This window comes from Leptopilina heterotoma, unplaced genomic scaffold (assembly GCF_015476425.1).
Source record: "Leptopilina heterotoma isolate Lh14 unplaced genomic scaffold, ASM1547642v1 Lhet_206, whole genome shotgun sequence".
NCBI classification, from domain to species: Eukaryota; Metazoa; Arthropoda; class Insecta; order Hymenoptera; family Figitidae; genus Leptopilina; species Leptopilina heterotoma.
In genome coordinates, this window is record NW_025110922.1 from 453,213 (window position 1) to 459,212 (window position 6,000).

A 6,000-nucleotide genomic window follows, 5' to 3' on the forward strand; every position below is an offset into this window, starting at 1 on the left:
AATGTGCTGCAACATTCAGTATAACTTCCCAATGGGAAATTTACAACTGACGGAGTACTGCGCCAGCACTGTCAGCTACGCTGACAGACAGCACTGGCATAACTCTGGGATGATAACGCTGTCTAACGCTTTTATTTTTTAGTCTTAATAAATTGCATTTTAGAAAAAAATTGTAAATAGAAAAAAGATGTATTTTTTTCTCCTCTACAACGTCATAATTTTTAAATATTTTTTTTTTTTGAGTTTTAAAATTTCATAACAAAGCTGAGGGTTGGACAATACTTCTGCGTAAGTTCGAGCGAAGAGCCGGTTCTTCGATCCAGCTCCTCAATTATTATTGAGATTAAAGTTTAAATTTTGTTTATAATTTTAATTTGTTTAAATAATTTATTATTTAGAAAATTAGACAATTATGTTAAATTTTTATTATTAAATTTAATAAAAATAAAAAATGAACAACTGAAAAGTAAAATATTAATTTTTTCAATAAATTTATATTTATAAACATTCATAAACTTTTTTTATAATTTCTTTCAAGTTTATGTCAAAAAAGCAATGTTGGCAAAGAGCGTCGTGAACAATTTTTCTATACTCAGCCAGCACTTGCCGCCGTGGCTTGTCCAAGCTTTGGCGAAACAAAAATTCTGTACTGCGCCAGCACTAATTGTCGAGGCTCGGCTAGACTGCGTCGAAGAATCGTCTGAGTACTAAACCAGTGGTGAACATCGGCACTACACTGGCATTTCCCATTGGGTTCCATCGAATAATTAATTAAGTGCATAATAATAATTAAGTATATATAAAAGTTTATTTTGAAAAAAGTATTTTCATAAAAACGACTTTACCTCAAGATTGTAGTTTTATAAATATACCATTGTTTCCGCATGTTTACAATTCTATTTAATTTAACACAATAATTTTTCTAGTCTTTCCAGTCAACCAAAAAATCAAGTAATTTCAATCACATCACCAAAAATGCGTTGAATATTTTATTAAAAAATTTTTTTATTAAAAAAAAATTTGATCTATTACACAATGCAACATTTTTGAGGTCATCGAATGTGCACTAAGTTTTGACTTCAGTTTCTGAAAGTACTTATCAAAACTAGCAAAAATCTATTTCAGTTTTGCTAGATTAGCTCAGATTTAAATTTTATCGACATTTGAATTTTTTTTGAATTTTCACATTTTTCAATTATCTGATACGGGCGGATGGGAACACTGGATATTAAAAGTTTATTAAAAAAAATTCGCAATGGTCACAATTTGAAAAGCAATAATCCCTCTTTAATTACAGAGAAAGAAAAAAAATTTGGTCGAAAATTGTTCCAGTTACGAATTTTTTTTTACTTTTTTTGGTCTTATGAAAAGGGCGGGTGAGAAAGCTGGCTATTAAACGATTATTAAAAAAAATTTCGCAGTGGTCACCATTTGAAGAGCAATAATTCCTCTTTAATTTCTGACATTGAAAAAAAAATTTGGTCGAAAATTATTTGAGTTATGAATTTTTTTTGTAATTTTTCAAATTTTTCGGTTTTTCTAATACGAGAGGGTGGGAACGCTATCTATTAAAAGTTTATTACACAAAATTCCCAATTGTCATAATTTCAAATGCAATAATCGCTCTTTAAATTCTGATAAAAGAAAAAAAAATTTGGTCAAAAATTGTTCGAGTTATGAATTTTCTTTTGACTTTTTCACATTTTTCGGTTTTTTGATAAAGCGGGTGGAAACGCTGGCTATTAGAAGTTTATAAAAAAATTCGCAATGGTCACCATTTGAAGAGCAGTAATTCCAACCTAATTTCTGACATTGAAAAAAAAATTTGGTCGAAAATTGTTGGAGTTATGAATTTTTTTCGTACTTTTTCAAATTTTTTTGTTTTTGATCTTTGAAATATTCAATATTCAAAAAATGCCTGGTGTTGTTACTCTACTTTACCCAGATAGCAAAATGCCTGGCTTATGGCCAGCTCAGAGCTAGCTCGTGGGCCGATTGATAGGACCGAGCGGCAGGCTAAAACGCAGGCACTTGTGCACGCTAGCTATTGTTAGCCATATGGCAAGCCACTGTTGACAGGCACCCTCGTGCCTGCAGGCTGTACGCCCTACATTTCTGATTTTTTTAATTTATAAAAAAAATTTATTTGAATGAAAATAGATGAAATAATAAACAATATTTATGAACTTAAAAAAAAAATTTTTTAAATAAATATTTTTTATGTACAATTGAGCTCCCGCGGGCGATAACTCGATCTGCGCTCGGACGCAAGCACTAGTACCAGTCGGGGACCAGTGAGCGCCTCTGCGCCACTCACTGCCACCCGACCGGTATTAAAGAGTGCGTCCGAGCGCAGATAGAGTTATTGCTATTGTGGAAAACTGTTTTTTACTTCTTAGCTTTTTTAATAGTTGGGTTAAAGGGACAATTCTTTTACATTGACAGAGGGACATTGGGACTTCTGTTTCGTATGTTGAGCGGGAGACACGTTTTTTTGAGTTCTGTTTAATTGTTAATTATTTAAATTAGTTTAATCGAATTGTATTGAATAGTTGTTATTAAAATATACTCCTATGGTTGTATTTGAGAAATAATAAGTGTTTTTTAGTGAGGATTTAAATCCTTATCAACTAATTCAAGAAGATTAATCTCTAAAATTCTCTTGGAACCAACATAACCTCACATTGCCACGTGGGAACGCTGAAATTGAGACTATTAATTGGATAAATTTAACAGTATATTGTTATAATAAGAAGAATACTACTATCAATAAATAAAAGGATTAACTCTACATAACATCAGAATTACAAAAGGTTAATCTACGAATACCTTTCCATATACATTACTTATCAACTAAATGGTTTCTGCCTTCGGCTCCTTTTACACTTGTTCCTTTATAATACAACATACAATTTAATCAATTCGGCTTCTGTCCAAGTTTGTCTAGTTTGTTTGAGATTACTGTGCTAAAGATGTTTCGATAAATTACATCAGACTGTGGCGGTCGGTCAAGTGTACGTATTGTCTTATTAATTCTTTTCTCTTTTAATTTGTGAAATTTGATTATTTGGCAGAATTGTGCTTGGTGTTGTCTTGCCAGAGAGCTGAGGCTGAGTAAGAATAAATTCTTTTGTTTTTAATAGTGCTTTTCCCTTTTTTCTATTTTTTTTGTTTTTTTTTCTTTTCTCTCCATATAGAGGGAAAAGGTAAGGGGAGGGAGTAAGGGAAGGTAGGGGTGAAAGAAAGGGGAGTAAGAGCAAAATAAGTTAAATAAAGCTACTTATCTAGTGGCTTGTATATACAGTTCGAATCTATCCTGTATATTTAAATTTCTTCTTATTACTAAATTTTATTCATTCTCAACAGGTTCTGAAATGTCTAAGCAGCCTGCCTGCCCGGGCGGAGTGCTCACCTTAGACGGAGAAAGCGAATTTCCGGAACAGGATCAACAGGCGAAACTATCGTACTCATTGGTATCGGTTGACGACGGTGAAATTCTTGGCGATCTCTCAGTCACCCACGAACCAATGTCTACTCAAGCATGTGCCACTTCAACTCCTGCCAGGAATTTTGACTTGCTTACGGGTATGAATACAGCTTATCTCCCTGATATGTCCACATCCCAATCCCAATCCATCAAGCGCAAAAGAGCAAAACCTTCCCCCACCAAGAATGCACCCATTCAGCTCAGTGAGTCTGGTGAATCGCTGAAACAGATTTCCAAGAGGCCTAACAAGGAAGCATCGGGTAGTGATTCTGCTCACTCAGTAGGGGAGCACTCGAAACCGGTTCCAGATTCGCCTACTATTACCGCGAACCCCTCCAACCAAGCTGGGTCTGCCGTAGCGACGGTTACCCAAGCTGACTCTGCAGCCAATACTACGAATTCGAATGAATTTATTGTTTTCGATGAATCAGATTTGTACTGGCATGGTACCAGTACCATGTCTCTCTATACATCTATCAGTTCTCCTCCTTTTGCTGTTTTCATCAAAAGTGCGGTCTCGGGACTTAATCTCGGAAAACTTGATCCAATCAAGGTTATTGATCTCCTCTCTCCATACGTTTCTGGGGGCAAACAAGTCTCAAGAACTAACATTAACCAGATCAGGGTTGAGTGTGAGCGTTACCAGAGTGCTAATGACCTCGTTGCCTTGGTTGCCCTAAGGGATAAGGGTTACAGGATGTTTATTCCTGACACCTTCCTCCATAAACGAGGCTTTTCTGATTGGTTTCCTCTCGAACGTTCAGTCAGGGACATCGTTAGAGTCTGTACTCCTGAAGAATTAAAGAATATAACTTCCATCAAAAGGTTGGTGAGACCTATTAACATTATTACCGACAGGGTTGAGTTTTTCTTTAACAGCCTCACTGTTCCAAGATTTATCACAATTGGAGGATTTTTAATTCAAATCACCCCAGTGATACAAAGACCCCGTAGGTGTTACAGGTGCCAGAGGTTCTGTCACACCAGAAACCAGTGTCGATCTACTTACCCCTCCTGCGAGCACTGTTCAGGTAGACACCTGACAGATCTATGTCCCTATAAAGACTTACCACCCTGTTGCAAGAACTGTAAAAGAGAACACGCAGCCTCATCGAATTTATGCCCTATTTTCAAGATGGAATTCGGAATTTTGAAGTACAGATATTCAACAAACTGTAGTCGTTCTGAGGCGAAGGACATGTTCTTCGCGGAGAACCCTGACCTTGAAAGAGTTATACACTCAAGGAACGATTCTCTCATAGTACCTCCTCCCCCCACTGACGGTCTTGCTGTACCAGAGTCCACCCATGTTGTTACTGATAAAGATAAATTTCAACGGGAAAACATTCCATCTACATCTACCTCACAACAAAAAACACTAAACCTTTCTTCCCTTAAAGTGACTTTACCACCTTATTCTTCGGAGCAACTCACTGCAGTAGACACACTGATTGCCCTGAATAAATCGAATACGGACTTGATAGGTACTATGCAGGAAAATCTGGCCTCTCCCGTCTCTCAATTGAGGTCTCTTGAGGACGAACTAAATGAATTCCTCAATCACTGAGGACTGGAGAGTGATGATGATTGGTCTTGATTGATCTCGTGGGAATTGTCCTAACTATTTTCAAGAAAGGAAAGGGAAAATAAATAGATAAATAAGAAGAAAAAAAATTTCTATTGATATAAATATCTATTTTTGTTAACATATTCTAATTTGCATGATTTTGAAATTATTTGCATGTTCTCATTTTTATTTTCCCGTCAATAATTTCTAATTTATAAATTAGCTCTATTTTTTTCCTGGATTATTTGTAATCTTTTTTCTCGCTCATAATTAATGAGGAATGATTCTCGTAGTTTGTTGTTTACTATCTCTCCTTATTCAACTTTGTTTCTTTAGTTTTTTCCTTTTTTGTTTGTTCTCCCTGTTTTTTTCTCGTTTTTTGTTGTCCTTCTGTTTTTCTTTTGTTAATATTGTCTCCATTAACAAATTTACACTATCTTTGCCTGTTTTTAACGAATCAATGAATACTTGATTCTATTTTCCGACTGTCACAATAGTCTTCGAGTTGAGTGGTATTATACTCACGTTAAAATATAAAATTTGTTAAAGCTGAGTTGTATTATACTCACGTAAAATTCTAAAATTGTTATTTTTAAGGAATTTCATAGTCAAGGGGTTTTTGAGTTGTGTTATTGTTCTTAAAAGTTTAATTAGCTTAAGTTACTATAAAATAAGTTCATATTTAAATTACTTATTTTGAATAAATAAAGCAAAAAGGGAAAGGTGGGGGTAGAAATAAAGAAAAGCAAAGAAAATTTTTTTTTCTGTTGTGTTTTACTGTTTGCCAAGGGTTGGCTTTTGTGTTATCTCTGTTTAAAGACGAATTTAATTCTAATTGTTATTAAATTTAATATTAAATTCAGGTTACATTTAACTTTCTAATTCCTTGTTTGTCTGTACAACTTGGTTTTTCCCATTTTTAGTCGTTACCTAATACTGAACAGAA